Source organism: Mustela erminea, chromosome 8, assembly GCF_009829155.1.
Source record: "Mustela erminea isolate mMusErm1 chromosome 8, mMusErm1.Pri, whole genome shotgun sequence".
Classification (NCBI taxonomy): Eukaryota; Metazoa; Chordata; class Mammalia; order Carnivora; family Mustelidae; genus Mustela; species Mustela erminea.
In genome coordinates this window covers 86,436,500-86,461,549 of record NC_045621.1, presented here as the reverse complement: position 1 = coordinate 86,461,549, position 25,050 = coordinate 86,436,500, and the positions used below count along the sequence as shown (strand labels likewise).

The following is a 25,050-nucleotide window of genomic DNA, read 5'->3' as shown; positions in this document are numbered from 1 at the left end:
GGTTAGTGAAAAGCAAACATCTAAAACAGTAACTGAATAAAACCATCAGCTTCCATTTTATTTACAAAAGGTGAGTCTCTAAAGGAGATAGAGGTGAGCAAGATCACTTCAACAACACGTCTTTGTTCACAAAGGTTTCTGTATTGTATGTAAACATTCTGCGCAGGCGTGATTTCAGTGGAGCTTTATCGGAAGGCATATCCCAAAACGTTTGTATTTTTGAAACAGTGAAAAAATAGAAAGGGGAGTCTATGTTGTAAGCATTATTGTGTCTTCTCAGATTCTCAAACTATTTGGCAAAGCACGTTTATTGATGTCTTGCATATTGTTTGTAGAGTTATCTTATTCTCCTTCCCTCATCCCCACCCCCATCTCTTCCATGAGAAATCATTCAGGGAAAAGTCGTGTCTGTTGGCCTACAATCCAATGCTTGCCAAACATGCAGCATCACGATGGATTTCAAGACACAGGAGAACAACCACAGTGAAGACACCAAGTTCTGAAGTCTGAAGAGAAGCCCAGGTCTAAATAGACATGTCTTATATATGATTTTGGATCTTGATTAGCATCCATTAATTGTGAAGAGGAAATATACTTCATCAAAATATCCAGCCAATGCTCATACAATCATAAAGAGTAATGTACATGCTATTTTTATCCTTTGATAAAGGATAAAATTCCCAGAAATCTATCCTTTAAGGAATTTTTAAATCCAGAAATAACGTAGTACACAAAGAAGTTTATCATAACATCATTTATAACAGTGACTATCAAACCATCCTAAATGCCTAGAAAGAGAGGGATAGTTAAGAAAACAATAGCCACATTTTCACACATGAGGAAAGATGGCATAGCCATTTATAAAAAATTAATTAATAAGGAAATTACTTGTAAAATCAAATTAAATGAAAAAGGACAAATACAAAATTGTGTGTGGAGGGGTATCAAGCACCATGCATAGACAAAAAGGGGGAACTGGGCTAAAAAAAAAGAAAATATACCAAACAAATAATGTGTTTTTCATGGTAGTAGTTTTTTCCTATTCTTTTTCCTTCCCTGTACTTCTCTGCATTTCCAAATTTTCTTCAAAGAGAACACATTATTTTTCCAGTTAAAAAAGGATGTATATTTAACTCTGTTGTTTAGTTGTCACTGTTGAAAGATACTGAACCAAATGTACATCCAACAAGAACAATGCACAACCACCATGGTTTTCATTCTTCCAAACATTGAAAAGTAGTCTTTTGACTTGAAAACACAAAAACTTTGTACAGAATACATGTGTCAGTCGTGTGACTTCATCCTGGCCCCAACTCTTCTTTTCTCTGTTTGGCTCCATCCACACTGATAATTCAGTCTTGTTTCCACATATACCCCGCTGTGTGCAGAAGGGTTTGCTAGAGCTCACGCTGGGTGGAGTGAACTCATTTCAGTTCACACTTACCTTTTCTGAGCCTGAATGCAGGGAAGAAACATGATATGAGAAGTCGTGGTGCAAGAAGGCAGATGGGCAAGAGGGGACTATTCAGCCCACACTCATTGCTCCAGTCAAAGACTTGAACTTGCTGACCTTTGTGTATGTCTCACCCCATCTGTCTCCCTTTTCAAACACCTTACCTATTATTTCTCCCTCCTTGGAATACTCTCTCTTGTCCTGTGATTCTTACTCAAGCGTCGTCTCTCTTTTTCTTTTAAACATAACCCATTTAAAAATAATACATACAAGAAAGAGAGATCGATATCTAATTTATAATACCGCTTTTGATTCCAGAGGACTCTTCCAAGATGTTCCAACTGAAAACCACTTTGACTCTATATTTTTTTCTTACTGTTTTTCATTCCTCAATTATAGATTGGAAAAATACTGATACACAGAAGCATTATGCCAAAATTATATTAATAAAATACGGGTGAAGTTCATTGTCTTGAATATCTTCTTTAAAGCTTCCAAGATAAAGGAAAATGTTATGAACTATAGAACACAGGGATAATGATTTTAGTTGCATGACTACTTCTGAAGTTCTAAGAGTTTGTTATACGGATGCGTACTTACTTCTGTTGCTCTTGTCTGATATTCAATCAGCATTTCTTCAAAATACTTAGAAAATAGATCTTGGGTTTATCTTTGCTATAAGGAAAGAATGAATGGACTGAGAAGATAGAAGGCCAAATCAACCCAGATTCCATGAGTAGCCAGCATAGCAGAACAGAAGTCACTAAGCAGCAACCAACAGCTTCTTTGAAGAACAGATCAGTTTTTCTGATGATCAGTCTAATCACTTTCTATGATAAAAGAAAAGGATGCAGGCCCAAACAGGACATCTTTGATATAATTTTTATCATCCTCAGGAAATTTTTGGTCTCTGACTTCTACAGTACTGCTCAGAGTTGTGAACAATCCTGTAACACCTATCAAAAAGTGAGCACCTACCTTCCCCTGAGTGCTCTGTCTTTACATGAAGACCGTATTTCTTCTGCACACAGAACCCCACTTCCCTGTACATACTTCCTGTCACTCAGAATGTTTGTCTTTCCTCATTCCAAGAAGCTAAACAATGGGAAGGCCATTCAGTGAATGTAATATCATGACCTTCATTCTTTCATGTACTACCAAACTATGAGTCAGGTACTATATGGCGTGAGATTCACTAATGAAAAAACCATAGACAATGTCCTCAGGTTATCTCCAGAAATTACCTCTGGGTTACTTATCTATTGCTGTATAACAAATTGCACCCAAGCTTAGTAGTTTGAAGCAATGATAAATATTTATCACATCACAAAGTTTTGGTGGGTCAGGACTCAATAACCTCTTAGACGAACGATTCAAGCCTGAGACTTCTCATGAAGTGCTGGTCAAAATAATGACTTGAGTTGCAGTTACCTGAAGGTTTGATTGGGGCCGAATAATCCACTTCCAAGGTGGATCATTCCCATGGCCGACAAGTTGGTACTTGCTGTTAAGAGGTTTCAATTTCTCTCCATGTGGCCTCTCCAGAATGCTGCTCAATATGGCGATTAGCTCTCTTCAAAGAAAGTGATACAAAAGAACAAGGTAGGAGCCAAGACTTTTATGACCTAGCCTGGAAGTCACAGACTATCATTTCTACTGTCTCATATTGGTTACACAGGATTGACCTGATCCAATATGGAAAAGGACTCTATAAGGGCATGAAAACAAAATGCAAAGATCAATGGGAGTCATCTTGGTCATCTTGTCATTCTTTTAAACTCTCCATCAAGATGTGGAGTTGTTCTTTGGCCAGTTTTAATCTGGACCGGCCTATGAATGTTTTGACCAAATGAACACAGTAGAAATGATGCAATGCCAGTTCCAAGTTAAAAGTCCTTTTACAAGACTGGCAGGTTTTGATTTCCTGACTTTTGGAGTCCTGGGCCATAAAGAAAGTTCAGCTTACAGTGACAAAAGTTTGGCCACATGAAGGCGAGGTATCAGGCATAGGTGTAGAAAAGGCCATTTTGGTTGATTTTTTAGATGACTCTGGTAAGTGTATGATTGCAACCACATGAGAAATTCCAATTAAGAATCACCAGCTAACTCAGAAATATGACACCTGATATGATATATTGGTGTCTTTAGCCACTAAATTTTGAGATGGCTTGTTATGTAATGACAGAAAACCAGACAAATGTTATACAAGTTTTTGTTATTCATTTTTGGTATTTTCTGCACAACCTTTACATCACAACCTTTATAAATGCCACAATAGCGGGAAACATACTTAGGCTTCCTAACTGGTTTTTTACATTATTCTTGCTCCCAACCTTCCAGTCCCCAAATAGCAAGGTGACCATCACTATAACATATATAACATATATCAAAGTCTATTCTGATAGCCAGACTAGGCTATGTTTGTATCATATATTATCATTATAGTCTATATATCTAATTCATAATAATAATTGGACTATGTTTTTAATTATAGTTAGCATAATCACTTTTCTAATGTTGGCATCCCTCACTGCATCCTCATCTCTGATAGACAAGGTGCATAAATATCTTATTCATTGGTCTAACCTCAGTGTTAAGCACCGTGTCTAGAACATAGTAGGTGTTCAACAAATATGTGTTGAATTAATCATTTTCAAAGTATCTGTGCATTTTATTTCCTTTTGTAATAGAAACTTATTTTTTAATACTTTTAGTTTGCTACTTTGGGCTATTTCTAGTGGCAAAGAAAAAAACAAAGCCAATTAATGTTATAGGTAATTTTTCACATGAAAATAGCTACCTGAAATGTGACATACATACATCAATTTCAGTCATTGGGTTGATTTTGGATCCTCCTACAGAAAGCAGAGATCTAGAAAGTCTTTATTTTGGCCAGGTCTTCAGACTGCATACTATTCATTAACATAAGATAAAAAATAGTTTGCCCACTTCCTTTCTCCAGTTCTCATTTTACTTTCTAGATTCACTATAATATTGTATTTTTATTTGAAATACTTACTTTCTGCCGTCTCTGTTGCATATTTATATTTATTATTTCATTTAGACTAAGAAGAAAAGATTCTCCAATTCATTCCTTCAATGACCTTGGGAAGAATAAAGCTTTGGTTAATAGAATTACACCAATCCTAGAAAATCACTACCCAAAACTCCTCAACACTAATAAAAAGTGGAGCCAGACAGCCTGTTAGGTAAAGCATATGCTAATAAAGCACAGAAGTGGTTAAACACAAGGACATTTCCCTCTATAGGAGACCAAAGGCCCAAATATTCAATAACAAAAATCTTAGCCATATGTGCACTTATGTAGAACAGATTATTAACGGTAATTCTCCATAAATATAAGAAATGCATTATAATAAATCTGAATAATTTTAAATTATTTTTCTGAAATCACAGCCATTAAACAGTGATGATCAGTCAGTGGAAATATTCATCAAGATACATGTATGACAGAAATACCAAGTTCATTCTGCAGTGTCAAGTCGAGGCAAATTCTACAAATGCTTATATTCAAAAACATTTTCAGAGTAATTACGTTTTTTTGGGCAACACTTTTAGCATTCTTTTTTTTTTTTTCTTACATATGCTTCTAAATCTGTGTTTGGAATCCAAATTTTAAATTTAATTACAAGCAGAAGAATATGCCTACTTAACATCCAATTTAGGCCTAAATTACCCTTAAATTTATAGAGATTCACGGAAGTTTAGGATTGGAAGTTTTTTAAAGTTTATCTAACCCATTGGCTTTCAAAGTGTTTAATGGACATCAAAGGGCTGCTCAAAACAGGGACCACTGGGCGCCACCCTCAGACTTTCTGAATACGTGGTGCTGGGGTAAAGCCGGAGAATTTGCTTCTTTAAGGAGTTCCCAGGTCGTGCTAATGTGACCCATCAAGGGACAACACTTGGAGGATCGCAGATCCCACCCACATTTATATTTTACAGCTAAAGAGATAAAGGCCCAGAAAACTTGAAAGATTGGTTGAAGGATTCTGCCACAGTCAGTGGCAGAAAAGTCAGGAAAAGGCATAAATAAGTAGGACTCGGCCGTTTCTACTTTCAGGTAGAGTTTCCCCTGATTCCACTTTCCCAGTCTGAGGTGTATTCAATACCATATGAGGTGTTGATGCATACGCTACAGAAACAAAAATAAGTCACAGCCGCGGTAGAGGAAAGGCAACCTAAACATCCTCTCTCCCAGATGACAAAATTAAAGACATGCAGGACCGCTCCAAAAATGGTATGATTCAGGTATTTCTTTGCGGCCACCACTCTGCTTTTGAAGTTCATTTCCCTCTAAACATCTAAGGACTTCCTTTGCATTCTTACATTGCAACGTCTTTGTTGATAACTTTTCAGTAATTCCATTACAGCAAATCACAGGGTTGTCAAATCTTCAAGGATCAGAAGATCATGAGTTGACAAGTAGCAGATGCACAGAAAGAAGTTTTAAATAACGTGCACTCATTCCCATGTGGAGCAAAGTAGAATACCTATTACTCCAGGATAGTAGAAACCAGCCGGGAAGTAACAAAGAATGGAGCTATGCCACGATATTTACTGTTTCTCCCACTTTTATTCAGGGAAGAATCAAAGAATTCAGAAGAAAGCAAACGCTAAGAGTTTCAAACAAGCTGTTTCTGTTTAAGGACAGAAGTTTCTGTTAAAATTTAGTATAATTGTGATGTCACTGAGCGTAGTGAGAGCTGCAGGCGAACGGAACATTCTCATTGTAATACCACTACTGTAGGCATATTTGAAACACTATAGCTTCTTCAGACTATAATTATAACTGTTTGTTGCTTCTGTGGTTTCAAAGATAATAGAAGTTGTTCACAAAATTTACACAACACTGATGTGTTGCATATAAAATGTAGACAGTCACGTGTAAAATATCCCATTATATATTTTCTCATAGAGAGAAACAGCTGAGAAACCTACAGACCATCAAATTATGACTCCAGTGTTTCATTACAAGCAATTAGACTCCGGAACCCAAAGGTACAACCAAAATGCGTGGTGTAATTTGGTTAATACCACTGAAGAGCTGGGCCACAGGTGCTTGAATCTGTAGGAAAGAAAAATTCTAGTGGCTATAGGGTCTTATTACTCTATTGGTTAACGACTTCTAGAGGCAGAGCATCAAAGGTGGACCTAGGGAGAAAATACATGTGAAGTATTTCACGTTAAGAGATTCAAAATTTTACTCTTTCTTTCCACAGAAAGGCTACTCTCTGTTAGACACGGTCCTTGCCCTCAATGAAATCAAAATCTAGCCGAGATGTGGGCATAAATTCATTCCTTTGTCAAACATTGACCAGTGATGCAAAGATCTCAGTACAGCCTGTTAGTAATATTACAGTACAAAGTGGCTTACAAGTTCAAAGGATGGGGAAATTAGGAAATTATCACCAATAAATGACACGGATCTGGGTCTAGAATAATTAAAAAGTAGTTTCCATTGGGAAAAGGAAATCACCTGGCAGGAGTTAAAGTTATGAAAGACAGGTTGAGGTCACATCCCTCAGAAAGTAATGCTAAGGAACTTGGATACTGTTTCCAAACGGTAGGAGCCATGGAGGGTGTTTGAGGGTTATAAAGCTGAGCAATTTCTGAGGAAACTCTTTCGGGAAGCACACTTTAAAAAGTGGTCAAAAAATAAGACACCTTTCTGTAATGTATAAATGAGCTTTTATAGCAATAAAGGACTACACGGGAACCAAACACAAAACAATCCAAGAGGCTAAGGAGATTTGGATGAACTTTGATCCGAGGCATCTGCTGGTGACCTGGAACCTAATTTCAATGAGTCATGTTTTAGTGACAGGACGCAAACTGAGGCCAAGGCAGAAATGGGCATGAACACAACAAAGCAAATAGAAACAAACAATAGAATAACAGAAAATAACTAAATGAAAGTCAAAGAAAGGGCACCTGGGTGGCTCAGTGGGTTAAGGCCTGCCTTCAACTCAGGTCATGGTCCAGGGATTGAATCCCACAGCAGGCTCCCTGCTCAGCAGGGAGTCAGCTTCTCCCTCTGCCTTTCACCCTGCTTGTGCTCACTCTCACTCGCTTGCACTCTCTCTCTCTCAAATAAATAAATAAAATCTAAAAAAAAAAGTCAAGGATAATATAGAGCATCAGTAGAACCGAAAGTTAGTTGTATAATGAGACTAATAAGGAACAAATGTCTCTCAAAGCAATCAAGAAAAAAAAGAAAGAATGTAAAATATACAATAGTAAGAATGAAAGGGGGACTTAATTAATGATGCAGCACACACTAAAAACATTGGAGAATATTATATCAACTTTATTGCAGTAAATTTGAATGATTCTATGAAAGAAAAAAATTCTTGAAAAATGCGTAACCAAACATACTCATGAAGACCTAGAAAAATCTGAATCACCTTAGAACCCTCTCAATAAACTGAAAAAGTAGTTTAAAATTTCCCACAAAGGAAAACACTTCCTTGAAATACTCCTTCTAATGCATTCTACCAAGCTGTCAAGAAGCAGATTATTCCACTTTTTTAGAGAGGAAAAGAAGAAGAAATACTATCTAACATATTTGGTGAGACTAGCATATCTCTTACACCAAAACCATGCAGAGTCAGTTTGAAACAGAAAATTATGAGCCAATCTCACATGAAAAAAGATATTGACAAACTAAATCCAGGGAATATGTAAAAAAGGATAATACATTATTATCAAGTTGTGATTATTTCACAAATTCAAAGTTGATTCAGTGTTACCAAACTATGAGATGACTTCATTATATTAAAAGATTAAAAGAGAAAATCAAAGTCACCCCAACAGGTACAGCAAAAGCATTCAATATAATGCGACCTCCATTCAGAAAAAAATTATTAACAAACTAGGAATAGAAGAGATCTTCTTTAACTAAATAAAAAATATCTACAGGACCACCTATGACAACAGTCATACAGATTATGTTTAGAATCAGGAATGTAACAGTATCACTTTCTACCACTACTTCTATTTGCCATTGTATAGAGATTCTTAGAACAAGACAAGGAAGGGGGCCTGAGTGGCTCAGCCGGTTAAGCGTCTGCCTTTGGCTCAGGTCATGGTCCCAGGATCCTGGGATCGAGCTCCGTGTTGGGCTCTCTGCTCAATGGGAAGCCTGCTTCTCTTTCTCCTTCTGCCGCTACCCCTGCCTGTGATCTCTCTGTGTCAAATAAATAAATAAATAAATTTTCAAAAAAAGAATGAGACAAGGAACGGAAATACACTGTATAATTTCATTTACATACTACTTTTAAAATGACAAAATCATAGACATGGAGATCAGACTAGTGGTTAGCCGGGGTTAGGAAAGAGGTGAAGATGAGAGGGGAGTTGAATGTGGCGATAAAGGAGCAACACAAGTGGGCCTTGTGATAACAGATAATTATGTATCTTGACTGTACTAATGTCAGTATTCCAGTTGGGATATTGTACTATACTTTTGAAAGGAAACCTCAGTAAAGAAGACATGGGATCTCTGTATTATTTCTGCATTTAAAATCTACAATTATCTCAAAATTATCTCAAAACGAAATTACCTTAACTGAATAAAGAAACTAGATTTTTCACGCAACTTAACAAACTGATTCTAAAATGAATACAGAAAAGCAAAGACTCTAAGAACAGGCTAATGGCGCAGGGACATCATCAAAAATGGTAAAAAGGGAACTCCCAGGCTCCATCCTTTCCAAAAGCAACTAATGAGCTGGCAAAAACTATCAGAATGGACTCTAGAAGAACACTGAAATCCAATCAGGAACTTACCACCAGAGGATAGTTTGGGTGAAGAAAGACACTGTTGCTTTATAGGGAGAGAGTACTGTGGCATTTTAAAGTGCCTCCCTCCCCAATCCCCCTACACCTCGGATTGCAGAGCGATGCCACTGTTGGTGCTGGAGGGACCCACACTGACCTTAATCTCAAAGAACTGTGCTTTGGGGTCTCCACACGGGTCTGGCAGTTTCCTCAATGACCAGCATAAAGATTTCCCTTTGTTTCACGCAATTTGGAGCATTCCCAGGGCTGAGGTGGCTTCCCAGGCAGCTTTCCCAAAACATTTAAAGACACAGGTACTGGACGGGGCCTGTGCAAGGGAAATGCAGGGGACAAGCAATGGATAGATTGAGAAGTCTGGAAAGGCAGAGGATGGCAAAGAGGATAAATAGAGGAATAGGGATTTGAATAGCTTCCATGTAGACCAGGGACTGAAGAATGACACACGCATGGCCAGGATGGGATATATGTCAGAGAAGGCCTCAGAAGACTTAAGCTCCCACTGCTGGAGAGCCTTCAATCTCCAGACTAGTGGGAAGTACAGTCAAAGGCAGAGTTTTAAATAGCCTGGCCAAGTATTGAAGGAGTGCCCCGACCCAGAACCAATCCACAAAGTAATTTGTAATGCATATTTGGTTTGTAACTCCTATTTTTTCCCTTCTTTTCCTCCCTAGACTATTTAGAAGACTAATGCAAAAAAAAAAAAAAAAAAAGTTATAAAGAATTTAAAAACTAGGTTAAAGGGTGGGAATCAGAGCTCTAAATGAATAAAGTTTTTCTCTATGATTGAAGGATAGTCTGAAGAAATCTTTATCTAAAGAATAAGAACCAGGGGCACCTGGGTGGCTCAGTGGGTTAAAGCCTCTGCCTTTGGCTCACGTCACAGTCCCAGAGTCCCAGGGTCCTGGGATCGAGCCCCGCATCGGGCTCTCTGCCTAGCGTGAAGCCTCCTTCCTCCTCTCTCTCTTCCTGCCTCTCTGCCTACTTGTGATATCTGTCTGTCAAATAAACAAAAATAAAATCCTTAAAAAAAAAAAAAAAGAAGAAGAAGAACCAGTGGAGGGACTTGACTTATCAGATAGCAAGACTTACTACAAATATATACTAACTAAGACAGTGTGAGATTAGGTTTATGTGGAGATAAACCTATAGACCACGGGAACATGACAGAGATTTCAGAATCAGATCTACACACCTAGGTGGAAACTTGATATAGAGAGAACTAGTACTGTAAATCAGTGGCAAAAGGATAAATTCATCATTAACCTATGCAAGGACAACTGAGGACCTATATAGGGGGAAAAACATGGTGAACATATGAGCAATCAATTCAAGATTGATCACAAACTTGCATGGGAAACCAAGATTTTAAACTTCTAACAGAGTATATAGGAAAATGCACTTAACACTTCAGGGTAATAAATAATTTTTAAAGTAAACAAAAACATAAACCAAAAAGGAAAAGAGTGATAAAGGATTGCTGCTGTCCAGAATAAATTTTGAAACCCTATGAATTAAAATGAAAATGTCAAACAACCCATAGAAATGGGGAAAAGATATAATGAATAGTTTTTCACAGAAGATGAATGGAGAGTAAGCACAGGAAAAATTTCTCAATGTCAATAGTAATCAAGGCAATGTGTATTAAAACTACCATGAAATACAATGTCATGTCCAAGCAGACCAGTAAAAAGTCAGAAATCTGGAAATGCTAGGTATTAGTAATATTTGGACTAAAGATATTTGTCATACACTGTTGATGTAGAATAAAGTGGTTAAAACTACCTTAGAAAACAACTTGGACTAGTATTTAAATAAAAAATTGAAATTAAAAAAAAAGAAAACAATTTGGAAATTGCCTGGTATAGGTGTGTTTGTGCATCTCCAACAATACCACTTTTAGATTTATATCCTAGAGAAATTCTTAGACAGGAACATGAGGAAACTTATACAAAAACAATTCTAGGGCGCCTGGGTGGCTCAGTGGATTAAGCCACTGCCTTCGGCTCAGGTCATGATCTCAGGGTCCTGGGATCGAGTCCCACATCGAGCTCTCTGCTCAGCAGGGAGCCTGCTTCCCTCTCTCTCTCTCTGCCTGCCTCTCTGTCTACTGTGATCTCTCTCTGTCAAATAAATAAATAAAATCTTTAAAAAAAAAAAAAAACAATTCTAGTAAAACTTTGTTACAACAACAAATTAATCCAAATGACCAATGACAGTAGAATAGAATAAAATAATAAGTTGGAATGTATTTTTGAAAGGGAGTATTATGCAACAGTGAAACACAAAGCCCTGCGGATAAATGCAGCAACATAAATGGATCTCAAAAACACAATGTGAATGAAAATACCAAGTTATGGAGTAATATATTCTGATTCCTTTTACATAAAGTTCAAAAACAAGTAAAATGAAACAACAAAGAGACATATTTTGTATAAATATATACATATATAATCTCTATATATATTAATATATATGCCCAGATGGTAAATGAAGCAAAACTAGGGGAAAACTAACATAATTCCAGGACAGTGCATACCTTTGGGGCAGAGAAAGGGGAATAGATTTGGGCAGGAATTCACAAAACAGAGGCTCTCAAAAGCAAACGTAGTACTGGATTTCTTAGGCTGAGTTATGAGCAGTGATCATGTTATTGTTTATTAAATGCTTAAATATTATATACATTCTTCTAATATGATATATTTCACAATATAAAGTATTATATTCACAATAAAATCAGAAACATTTTATTCACAATAAAAAGTGAAAACAAAGAAAGTCTCAGTGGGAAAAATATGGATCAAGTCTGTGCATTCTAGAGGACTTGAAAAAGAGAAACACCATAGACTACTATTATCTAGGAGGAAGAAAATGGAGTTCTACCTCAACAATGCCAATCGAGTCCAGATTTAAAAGACAAACCTAGTGAACATATAACTGACAGAACAGATGAGAGGATATTGATGTGTTTTGTGTCTGGCTCATTATTACAATGATGACCAAAGAGGACAGTGGAGAAGCTCTACTTGAAGGGTGGAAGGATGAACAGGAGTAAGTGATACAAAGATAGACCCACAAGAAAACAGTGTTTCCAAAGCCAAGTGAGGAGGAAGAAGAAGTTAGAGTTTACAGTAGTCAGCTTCAATCACTGTAAAGTAGGTTCTGAGGTCATCTGCTAGTGTGAGATGCACAGAAATGGTTTTCTGGACTTGAGGAACATGGAAGGCTTTGGAACAGCAGCTTTGGAAATATAATGGGGGGAAAACAGGGACAAAATGCCAAAGAGAAGTGAGGGCCCAGCTGAGATTAGATGGCATGAACTTGTTTGAGGGCCATCTGGCCTGACTCCAGACCTACTCCAGCAAACTTGACTCTCATTGAGCACTTACCAAGATTGCAAACATCCTCATGTCTAAAACATACAGACTCACACACTTAAGCACAAGCACACATACTCACAGGCTCTGAAGTTTGAGCTAAGCAATTTGGCAAAGGTCTATCAAAACCATAGACCACAGCATAGAGGAGACTTTATAAAAAATCCCTTATGCTAGGCAATATAAGTTCCATGGATGGACAAGTATTTCCATGTAGGCACAGCTTTCCTACTGGATCCAATACTCTAATGGACCATTCCCAGGCATACTCTCCTGGCTCTTTCTGGAACATGCTAACCAAGTCCCGCAAACCTTTATCCTTTTCCCAGTCAGTCTGATTGGAGATTTAGCCGTTATTATAGGTCTGCGGCCCAAAGGAGAGATAAGGGAAGACCTCAGAAGCAAAACCATTGTTTTGTAAGGGGTCTGTCTCATCTGAGGCCTCTTGATGGTTTTCAAGCAAGGGGGAATTTCTGTCTTCTAACAAGGAGTAAGTCTTCTATAGAACCACAGGTTTCAGGGGAATTGGCAGATTCAAAGTCTCAGGATCTGATTTGCTTCTTACAAGGGCCTAATTTTTACACAGAGCTGCCTACTCTAGGAATGTAGCCTTCTCTAAAATTCAGCCCTCATTTACAAGTAAGTTTAGGATGACTGAGAGTTGTCTAATTGTTCTCTGTGTCTATCCTTCAACCACAGAAGATGAGAGCCTAAAATGCTTATAGAAGGCCTTCTAACAATTTGCTATAAATTGGTAGTTAATAGATCTAATTGGGTCATTTTCTGTCTTTATTGAATCAATAGCACCCAGCCACAACCACCCAGTCCCACAGTCCTTACAGATACCATTTTCCCCATATCTCTCAAATACTTGAGACACTGTACCAATTACTACATCTCCTCCACCTGAATTCCATCCCTGTTGTTCACAGATAAGTCTTAGCAATGGCACTACCACAGTACAGCTGGGATGATTACTATGTCCCCTGCCATGAGTGATGGGACATACCAGGCTGCCATGTAGCCAACAACAAATCCAGCTTCATAATCCCACTCTAAGAGTTGCTTCTTAAAATCACTTCTGCTTTCAACTATCTTAGATTGTGTGCCCTAGAAGTAGGCAAAGAAGATGATTCTTGTTCAGGTTATTTATTGAGAGAGGTAGGTCAGGACAGAGGAAAGAACCAAGAGAGGATATGGTCTTGGCTTCAGTCTGTTCCCATAAGAAGCTCTGGAGTAGAAATTGTAGCACAGAGTTTGTCACAGCTTGAGGCAAAAGGTTAACAGTTTTCTACCCTTGTGTCAAACAGTCAATGCCTATAACCCATCACGGGGGGCGGGGGGAGTTGGAGGTGGGTGTGTCTCATCTTCCTGGATGAGACACCTCCTGGTCATCCTGGATGAGACACCTCCTGGTCCTCAATGATCCAGGGCAATTCTGCGAGAAGGGGACAGCTGGGCATGGTTATCAGCCTACACTGTAGCAGCTAGAAAATGGATATATCACAGCTTGCAAGGAACCCAGCAACTACAATTTCTTAAGATATCCTTAGTGTTCCAAATTACAGTAGCACAGAAGAACGGTTCCATCAAATCAAACCGTAAACTTAAAGCCATGCAGTGGTGTTTTGGGAGCTGGCTTCTATCAAACTACAGGAGTGGATTATACACAGCTCTTTGCAATTCAGCACTCAGTGATGTCCTGCTGGTAGCCTGAAATTGTCCATGGTGGGAATATTTACACTATGACAACAGGAAGAAGCTACACACCAGATCCATTTATCTATTTCTCTCTCTTGCTCTCTCTCTCTCTCGCTCTCTGGTGGGGGGGGGGGAAGATGGTCAAGTTGTTAGATATTTACCAGCACAGAAGGAAGCAGTGCAAGATAAGAATCATTATTCCTGATTTTAAATATGAGGAAAATAAGCTAAGAAAGAGCAGTAAGTGACTGTTTAGAATCAAAACCTATGGAAATATTAGGTTTAGTTCAGCACACATTTATTGAATGACAACCATGTGCTGGCACTGTTGTCCCCTTTGTCTCAGTCCACAAAGGAAATGGGATGGAAGTTCAATCATTGGGAAACCCAGGACATGGTATCTTGAAAATTCGATTGAATCACATCAAGCTGTTTTCATATTTTTGAGATTTTAATAATGTTCTCAAGATTTTTCCCTTTCAAATTTTAAAATGAAGATTTTAAAAAATTGAATCCCAGTGCCTCTGTTTATGAGATACATACTTCAGAAATGCACAAACCTTAATACAAATGAATGAACTGGGGCATTGGGTGGCTCAGTCGGTTAAGCATCTGCATTCGACTCAGGTCATGATCTCAGGGTCCTGGGATGGAACCCCATGTAGGGCCTCTTGTTCAGTGAGGAGGCCTGCTTCTCCCTCTCCCTCTGGCTGCTGCTTGTGCTTTCTCTCTCTTTGTCAAATAAATAAGTATTTTTTTAAATGGAAGAATTTTTGTTGTTGCTGTTAATAAAGTAGAATAACGTTTATTTATTTCTTAAAATCTTTATTATACATACTGTATTCATGGAAAACCAAGACCTCTGAAGGGACTCGGACTGGAGATACAGCACGTCTAGCCGAGCTGGCTGTCATGCTGAGTGTGGGACCAGTTACACGGACGCCTTCTTCCCCTTATAGGTGGCCATCATTTTCTTGATTTCGGCAATAGCTTTACCTGGATTCAGCCCCTTGGGGCAGGGACTGGTGCAGTTCATGATGGTGTGGCAGCGGTACAGGGAGAACGGGTCCTGTAGCTTGGCCAGGCGCTCCTGGTGAAGTCATCCCTCGAGTCAATCATCCAGCGGTAGGCCTGCATGAGAATCGCAGGTCCCAGGTACTGGTCTCCGTTCCACCAGTAGCTGGGGCAGCTCGTGCTGCAGCAGGCACAGAGGATGCACTCATGCAGCCCGTCCAGTTTCTCACAATCTTCTATGGACTGTAGATACTGTTTGCCCTCCTGGGACTCGTCCTTCTTCTTCAAATAAGGCTCGATAGATTTGTACTGAGCGTAGAAGTTGCTCAGGTCAGGAACAAGGTCCTTTATCACATACATATGCGGAAGAGGGTAGATTTTTGAGACTTGCTGAGGTTGGTGTCGATCCTTCGGGTGCAAGCCAGAGTGCTGCCTCCGTTGATGTTCATGGCACAAGAGCCACAGATGCCTTCTCTACATGATCTTCGGAAGGTCAAGGTAGAATCGATTTCATTCTTAATCTTGATTAAATCATCCAACACCGCATTTATTCAAACCACATTTATTCAAATCAGTTTCGTAAGTTTGCATACGGGGTTTACCTCCAGTCTTATCTGGATCCCATCGATAGATGGCAAATTTCTTGATTCGGGGAGCTGCAGCGGCAGCTGTCTGCCCCCACCCCCCCAATTCCGGCAGGCCTGCAGGCAGGCTCTGCCAAGGGCTGCAGCCGGGAACCGGCGTTTCAAGGAGACTCCGATCACCGCAGCCATCCTGGAAGAATTTTTAAATAAGAAAATCAATAGTAGAGGTAGCAGTCTTGTTCCAAATGGATGAAACAGTGGATCCCTTAGAGTAAAGATGAGGATGACTCCAACTTATTCTTCAGTTGAGTTGAGACCACTCTATTTTGTGGTGTTTCAAGTGAGTTGGAACAACTTCGGGCTTTTACTTTAACAGGTGATTTTTTTTTAATGTGACCAGAATTCTTCGAGCCCCAGAGAAACAAGCAGCATTTCTCTCTTCCAACGTTTGACTCCATAATCTTTTCAGAGCCAGAACTAGAATTGTTCTGAAGAAAGTGTTTCAAAATTAAGGCAGCTCCAGCCGCTTGTGGCACACACATCTTTGCACATATACTCAGGAAAGGCTGATGAGGTCAGTACCTTCTTCTCTTTGGATGTTTGCTGGTTTGCCAGTTTCAAGACTCTCATATTTCAAATCTTCCCTTCTGTTCCTCCCTTTCTTCTTCTCACATCTTTGTCCATAACCCACTCTCTATCTGTCCTGGGAACTCCACTTCATTTTTCATCCCAGGTACACTTGTTTGCTCCCTCATTACTATTTCTGGCAGAATACTACCTTACGGTCACACTGTCATTAGTCTTCTGTGCTACAAATATTACTGGCTTTGGAAAGCAAGGATACTCTGAAGGTAGGGGAGAAATTAAAAGATGCCTTTCTATTGCCACAGTCAAAGGTACAATCATAGCAACAGGGAAAGTCATGATGCTGTCGAATGTACCAATCAGAGCACCTTCCTGGTTCTTTGAGAAACCAATTAATGTGTATATATAAGCATTCATACACACACACACACACAAACACACACACACATTCCATACACACACACACACTCCATATGAATATATATATCATTTTCCTCACTGAAAAAAGCAAAGGCAACAATACTCTTCCAAGGACTTGTTCTTTCTGGGCAAAATTTAGTAAGATTGCTATGAGGGAAGGTTGTATATGACAGACAAAGACAAAAAAAAAAACCCTTGCTTGTTCCAAGAATTTACTGAACGATTTCATATTGTTGAATTCCACCCATTAACACATGGATTTAGATCCTAACAACGACTGACAGACATTTGGAAAGCAAAAGTAAAAGCTGACCTGCAGACAGTTCAAATTTGCCATATGCTTGCTGTCACCGTTAACGGTTTGTAGAGCATCCTAATTCATGCTTCAGCTGACGAACCTGATATGTTTTAAAGAGAGTGAATACCTGTTTCTTTTTCAAATGAGGCATTTTACTTTTCCTTGTTACTCATAAGTATGACAACCTAATAAATGGCTAAGGATAAATTTAAGATAGTTTGAAGAGGGAGGAATAGATTTTGGCACCTTAGAACAGATCGCAAATGTTTCCACCTGAACGGCTGCGCGACTGAGGAAAGTCTCTACCCATCTTCATTAGGTACAATTTCAGAAATAACAGGAATGTCCTTCAGCATGGCCTAACTGAAATTTGAAACGGGACTTCTTGGCACTTAGAAATCACTACAGTTTCAATTGTCTGTCTTTACACAAATGGCACAAAACACTGGGACTTTAACCCAATTTTTGCCATTGTGAGAAAGAATTGCATTACTCTGTCATTTGTTTAGGTAACCAAATAACGCATTAACTAGCTGCCCTTTCTCTTCTCTCTTGAAACTTCATTTCCTAGGCACTATTACAGACGGAAGAGACCAGAGGAAGAAGTTAGTGTCGGTTGTTTTAAAATTGGACACCTCAGTGCAAACCTACTCATCCCTTCCTCTCCGTTCCTTAAGGATAGGTCTTCGACTTTTCCAGTTCTAATCAGATAGCCCAGATGGTCATGCTCATAGTAAAAATGTTATTAAAGCCAAGTAAGTAAAAATAATTAAAGATTTACTAATTAATGTTTTAAATATTCTGGATTCTGAGTAAGGGCTATAGAGTGTGTTATACAATCTTTGTCCCTTGTGTTTTTAGCATAGATGTTGGTTCTGTGGTAATACTCGATAAATGAATTTTAATTAGTTAGTGAAAAGTCATTTATAAGTCATAATATGTATTCTGCTTCTAAGAGTGCCATACTGATGTCAAAATATTCTAAAACAATTAAACCAACCATCTAAAACATCTATAACCATTCATGATTTTACAACAAAATATTTTGTGGCTTGCAAAACGTCCCTCTTCACTTATCTCTTCTGAGGACACCGAAGGCATGAATCAGGACAATAAAGAAGAGCTTCCAGTGAGTCGTAGAAATTAAACATGAACATAAAACAAAAATGGCTCAATGGCAGGCCCACGCTGGTTGTCCTACTGACGGACGAAGCCCTGGAAACTATTAAAAAAATGACCCCACAACTCGCCCAACAGCATCTCACTGGATTTTCGCTGCGGGCCCTCCGAGCCCTACCAGTTCTGCCAGAGAGGAAGGCAGGAAGGACGTGCCTCCTCATCGGAAACAAGACTCTCTGTTCCTCTGTGGCAGCGAAAGCCCTGGGCAGCTGGCACCCTTCCACCGGGAGCTACAAACCCCCCTCTGCCACATTGCAAGTTTCCTCAGGCAGCAGATGTCTTGGAGCTGCTGTGCAGGTCTCCAGCTCCACCAAGCCACCTGTACAACAGATTTAATGCACCAGCGACGCTTTTGTTGCCACTTGGGAAAGATTTTTTTTTTTTTAATTTAATTTTTCTCTCAACCCCTGTATGATCGGTGGGATTAAAATAGGAAATTCGGCCTTCTATTGCAAAACTCGTTATTCAGAAATATAAGGGAGAAAGCAGAGCCCTTCTACCACTTCTCCCCTTTGCTCCGGCGTCCCCCAGACGATTCAGTGAAACGCATTCACCTTCCGTAGCATTACAATTACATTTTGTTCCTTAAAAATCAACGGTTTCCAAAAGGCAGTTTTCCTGAACCGCAACGCAGAAAAGTTAAGCGACTAACTGTGAAACTGCTCACCCTTCTGCATTACTCTGACACGACCAAACTTTAAACTGTGGGTGCCATCCTCTTTGAACATTATCTGGAAAACATTCTGACTTTTTCGGCTGCTAAAGTGATACTTACAGTACCGTTGTGTCTGTTTAGTTTAAAAATGAGGTTGATAACGATAATGCTTTTCCATAAGATGATCTTCTACTTTTTAATGATACCCGTAGTTTCCCCTACATAAATGACTAAATCCTTACAGAATCTCGGTCTTGATTAGCACTCCTGCTAGTAAAATTTCACATACTAAATCAGCACCAGCTGTAGCAAGAAAGAAAGAAAAAGGCAAGTGTAAATGTTCCATATGCCCCACCAAATTGGCATCTGTGTCAGTAACCCTTTTTTTTTAAACTATTGTATACATACATTCTCTTAAGTGTTTTGTTCACAGAATACTGCTAACAAAATTTCTCTGTTGGCATATCAAGGAAGGAGCCTGTCCTTGATACCCGTCAACGGCACAGAATACAACTTCTCCTTCTTCTCTTGTGGTCACAGACACACCTGACGGTTCCATTTATGTAAGTGGCTTCAAGTTAGTGAACCTTAATTTTGACATGTGTTCCCTGTAAGTGACATTGTTGTGCCCTTATTAAGTGACTCTAGAGTTGGAGTCTCACTGGCAGCAACACCAAACAGGGTCAGAGACACAAGTGGATGATTTTGGTCAACCTGAAATGTATCTCAGAGACCAAATAAATAATGTGGGGTGTGGTGGGAGTAGAAAGCACTTCTGATCAGTCTCATTTGGTGACCCATATTTTCTTCAAATGATGAGATGCCTCAACATAGAGAGATGATATAGATACAGCAGAAATAGTGCTAATGACATATCTAATATACTCTGTTATACCACTCTAGGTGGTTTCCAATAGTTTACCCATCAAGACCTTAGTAGTTGTCTGAAACCTGTTAGAGTCCTTTGAGAACATATTCAAACCATCCATATGAATTCAACAATAGCCATCGGGAAGCTACAAACATAGAAGAGCGTACTGATTAAGTGGTTTACATACAAGAAGTATCACTTGGACATGTCCCAGAGAGCTATCGCATGGGAGGGGGGAAAAAATGTCTTTTCTTCTCTCTTTGGAACATGGTTATGTTGGTGAAGGCCAGCCAACACAGAAAAGAGAACTGCCTACTCTTCTTGGTGATACCCATGGATCCCTGCTCATACCTTCTCTCACAAGGTTTACTTCATGTTGCTCTCATCTACTTGCATGTCTGCTTCTCTTGATCTGACTCTAAGTTCCTGAAAAGTTGAGATAGTATCTGCCTCGTCCTATATCTATCTTACCAGAGTGTCAGAGTTTAGTACATAGCCAATAAAGGTTTGCCCACTTCAAAATGGTTAAGGAGAACTAACAGTTTTTGTTCAACCTAAATGAATGGGTTGGTAAACAATTTATCAACTAAGACCAAATAACCTGACTAAATAAGGACAAGAGACAATGGATGAAGATGTCCTTTACTTTTCTGAAGTTTTCCTTCTACATAAATGCCTTTCATCAAGTGTTATCTTAGGGCTCTTCAAAATTAGTGAAAGTTTCACTCAATAACCATTTTATATCTAAGGATGAAAATCAGAAGATAGTTTGTCTACAAGTTTCAAAATCACTTTCGATCTTAAGATCCAGTTTACCTAAATACTTAGTGAGAGACTTAGGTCATGTGGGAAAATCCACAACTGTAGTGTATCTTGCTAAGTGCTTTTAAAAATTCATTCTCCTAAAAACATGTAGCTTCTCTTACACAATGGCTTCTCTCCCCAGTACTGTAAGTGATCCAACAAAGCTGCTAGCCACCTCTCAGGGAATTTGTGATAAGAATTCCCATATTGAGAAGTTTGGATGAGATGATCCAATGTTTACATACCTGAAATTCAACCGCACTTACCCACCCTAGCGTGATCTTGTAACTGTTATAATGATTGTACGGAACTGATTCTTAAAACATTTGGTCATATTATAGTTGGTGATAGCTGTGGTAAAATTTGTATTTCTATTAATCTATGTGCTCCCGAAAGGTAAGCACAGTTGTTTTTAATCTCTATATTCCCAAATATCAGCACAGTCATGCAGAGTATGCATTTTAAATAAGTACATGAATGAGTACATGAATTTTTGGTTTTGGACAACTGATTTCTTACTCAGTTGTCACCTTACTTTTAGACCTCAGTCTGTAATCAACATACTTATTTTAATACAGTCATATGGCTGAAAAAGGACACACTGATAGGGGATTTCCCCAAATGACAGACAGGTATAGAAATGAACTTGGGGAGTCAATCAGTCAAGAAGTCCTTTCCAAGAACACTGTGTGTACGTTGTCTTAACTACACTTCTTCGTGTAGAGCCATCAACCCAAAAGAAGAGGGCAACTGGGACAAGCTAAGACTGAGTCAGCCTGGCAGGCTGGCTACTCTGTGTCTGTGTCTGTTTAGTAAGTATTTTCGACATCAGCTTTGGTTTCTGATCCAAGGCAATTTGTGACATACTGAGAAGACACCATATCATTATACTCTTAAAATAATTAGGCAGTATATGAAAAATAGGGTAGTTTATGCAATGCCTATAAGGAGTTTATGGAAAATGATCATGTTTAGGAGGTAGAGTTGTGGAGGTGGTGACATATGGAATTTTCCTTTGCAGCACTGATCTTCATGTCCCAGGGTGACATTTGGACTAATATGGTCTTCGCGTACTGAACTGATGGGTACCAGTTGCCATTGCCTTTTTTAATTCCATAGTCTTTGCTCACCTAAAGTTACCTCATTCTCCAGAGATGCATGCCAGGGTGGTTTGTATGGGGTGCTTGCTTCTTAAGAGGCCACGACCAGGTCACACACTATTTAAAGCACTCCTTTATTTAAGACAACTTTCAAGTGTTTCTTCTCCCTTTGCTATCTATGATTGCCCCATTTCAGTTTGCCATAGAACAGCTGTTTCGATATCCAGCATTTATCCGTTCTCCACATGCATCCAGCCCAGAGGGATTGTTAAGCAGATCATTGTTTTAATTCTGGCTACATTCCAGGTCCCCATTATTAGTGATCCTGTCTTAACATTTACTGTTCAGTTTGGCTCACAGGTGATGTTGATTAAATTGGATATGCCATCTGGGGTAGGTTTTCGTCTGGTAGGCACATTCAAGGCTGAGCACACCATGCTTTCATTTTGGTGTGAAGCTTTATGCCACATTTGATGGCATTCTGGACATGGATTTGTGCAACCTGGGCTTGACTCCTAGCTTATTCACTTGGTAGTTGTGTGAAATTGGGCAATCTACTTCACTATCCGGGGTTTTAGTTGTCTAATGAATAGAACAGAGAGAATATTCATTAATTCATTTGTTCACTTAGTTCCTTGTTAATTTTTTAATGATTTACCTGGCAGCCACTTTGTGCCAGATATTAAGCTAGGTGTAGAGAAATCAGAGATAAATAAGAAATCAAAGCTGAGGAGAAAAGACCCGTAAACAGAATGATTGCAATACTACATCTGCCATCCACAAAATGTCTCTTTACAAACAGATATGAGCAAAGAGCTATGGAACCTGGAGGACGGAGCAACAAAATGTGCCACCACTAATCAAAAGCGCTCTCAAGAAGGACATCATCATTGAACTGCATCCTAAAGGCTAAGAGCTCCAAATTTTGCTTTTGTACATCTCATCGATTAAAATGTCTATGTCAGGATAACACATAATAATTTCATCTCTGTCTATCGGGGGGAAATATCAAATATGCACAAATTACTTTTTTTTTAAAATTTCATTAGTTAATGTAAATAAGCAAAGCAGACTTGAAAACATTGCTACATAGGCTACCGGATTGTTCTGAGAATCAAATGGCATGATGTGTGAGCAAACACCCTTAAAGTGCTGGAGAAAGTTCTTTCAAACATGTGAATGATCTTGCTTGTCCTGCCTATACCAAGATGCTATCACAGAAAATGAATGTGAAAAAAATGTTGCACATGTAAAACATAGATAATAATAAGAGCAGTAATAGCTAACGCGCAGTTTGTTCTTACAACATAATAGGCACCATTCTAAGTGTTTTACATAGATTAGCTCATTTAATCCTCACAACAACCAATTAGGTGGGTTCTAGAGGTAAGCCATATAAACAAGTCGATTTTGGACCACTTTGGCCTACAAAAACGACAGTTTCATGTGGTTCAACTTGTTATTACTCAGCTATATTACAGATGAAGAAATAAGATGCAAATAGGTTAATTTACTCAAGATCGCAGTGTTAGTAAGAGATCATTATTTTTCTTATTATTTATGGACATTCTGAATCCATTAGCGCTCTAGGATTGCAAGAATGAAAGTCCAAAATGTCTAACTTTACAGAGAAAAATAATTTATTCTAAGGATATGGAATCACTCATAGAGTCCTATACTTTCTCATCACCTCAAGGTCTACACCCTCTTTCAAGCTATTATCATTCCTCACCTGGATGAATGCAGGAACCTCCCAACCAGTCCCTGGGCTTCTGCCTTTCCCCTTCCTCAGGCGATTTCAAACCTAATAGACAAATAGATGATATTTAAATGTAGGTCAAGTAATGTCACTCTTCTACTTAAATTTTTCAATGGCTCCATTTCACTCAGGGCCAAAGCCAGCACCTTTACTCTGACTGTGTAGAGTCCCTTTGTGACCTGTCCCCGGCCACCAGACCACTCTGACCTCACCTCCTACTACCCCCTCTCTCCTTCCCTCTGCTCCAAACACATTTTTTGAAGACCCAGGGCACAATCCCACCTCAGACCTTGGCATCTTTGGGTCTTTCCAGATCACCATGTAGCTTAATTCCACATCTCTTTCTGGATTTTTCTCACACCTGACCTTCTCAATGAGATCTTCCTTTACTCCCCCAGTTAAAATTTCAATCTCATCCCAATAGGGAAGCATCCTGTCTTTTTGCCTTCCTTGATTTTTTTTTTCTCTGTAGCACTTACCGTTGTTTCACACACTTTATGTTTGCTGACTTATATTCATTATTGTCCTAGGTAACATATTAGGGCAGGGGTATTTTATTACTTTGCATAGGAGATGGCACTTAAATAAATACTTGTTGAAAAAAATGAACGACTGAACTATGGAAAAGTAAAACAAAGAAACAAATAGAATAAAACTAAACAAATTAGAGTCTTGGGGATCCAGGAAGCTCCAACTACTCCCTGTAGTTCAAAAGTATAAATCTTAGAGGTAAGTATAATGGGCATAGCTTAGATCCCATACCCATCTACTGACCAGAATAGGGCAAGGCACACTAAGTCTCTAAAAAATGGTAGGCAAAGGCATTCATTATACTTCTCTTATCATAAGAAGGGGGAATGGATTCTAGTCAAGTAAAAATCAATAGCTATTCCACCCAGTACACGTGGTGACTTTCTTGATTGGATGATCTACTTTTGACTACATTTTCTAGGCATTCAATATATCATCTAGTAATTTTCAGAAACAGTAGATCTCCATAAAAGTTTGATTTAAAAATCAGACTCTCCAGTCCAGGCCATCATTGTTTCCATTTTCTTTGTATTAATTATCTCTCTATGGTTCTGGGTAAACTTTAAAACACATTACACATATATTCGAATACTATGCATCTTCTAGAAGAGTTTTTGAATTCTTGCATTTAGGAATTTTATTTTATCTTAAAGAAAATGCAGGAATTATCAGCTTTTAGTGTTTTTTTTATTCCACTCAAAATAAAATGATTATACTACTTTCGCTAATAAGAAGGTAGTATGTGTGGCGTACCTGGATGGTGCAGCTTGTTGAGCCACCGCCTCTTGGTTTCTGCTCAGATTGTGATCTCAGGGGTGTGAAATCAAGCCCCATGTCAGGCCCTGCCCTCAGCGTGGAGTCTGCTTGAGTTTCTCTCTCCCTCTTTCTTGGTCCCTTC

General features: G+C 38.9%; 1 long non-coding RNA gene and 1 pseudogene across 2 annotated transcripts; both read right to left on the bottom strand.

The window, feature by feature from the left end:
• On the bottom strand, positions 1–25,020 carry LOC116597904. 2 transcript variants are annotated; one of them, XR_004288844.1, is made up of 4 exons: positions 24,906–25,020; positions 23,595–23,666; positions 4,473–4,557; positions 1–3,026 (listed from the first exon to the last, which is right to left on the bottom strand). It is a non-coding gene; the product is annotated as an uncharacterized LOC116597904 (long non-coding RNA). The 2 variants fall into 2 exon arrangements; XR_004288845.1 differs by lacking the exons at positions 23,595–23,666; positions 24,906–25,020 and adding an exon at positions 5,804–6,086.
• Positions 15,136–16,154, bottom strand: LOC116597903 (annotated as a pseudogene).
• Positions 25,021–25,050: the final 30 nt, after the last annotated feature.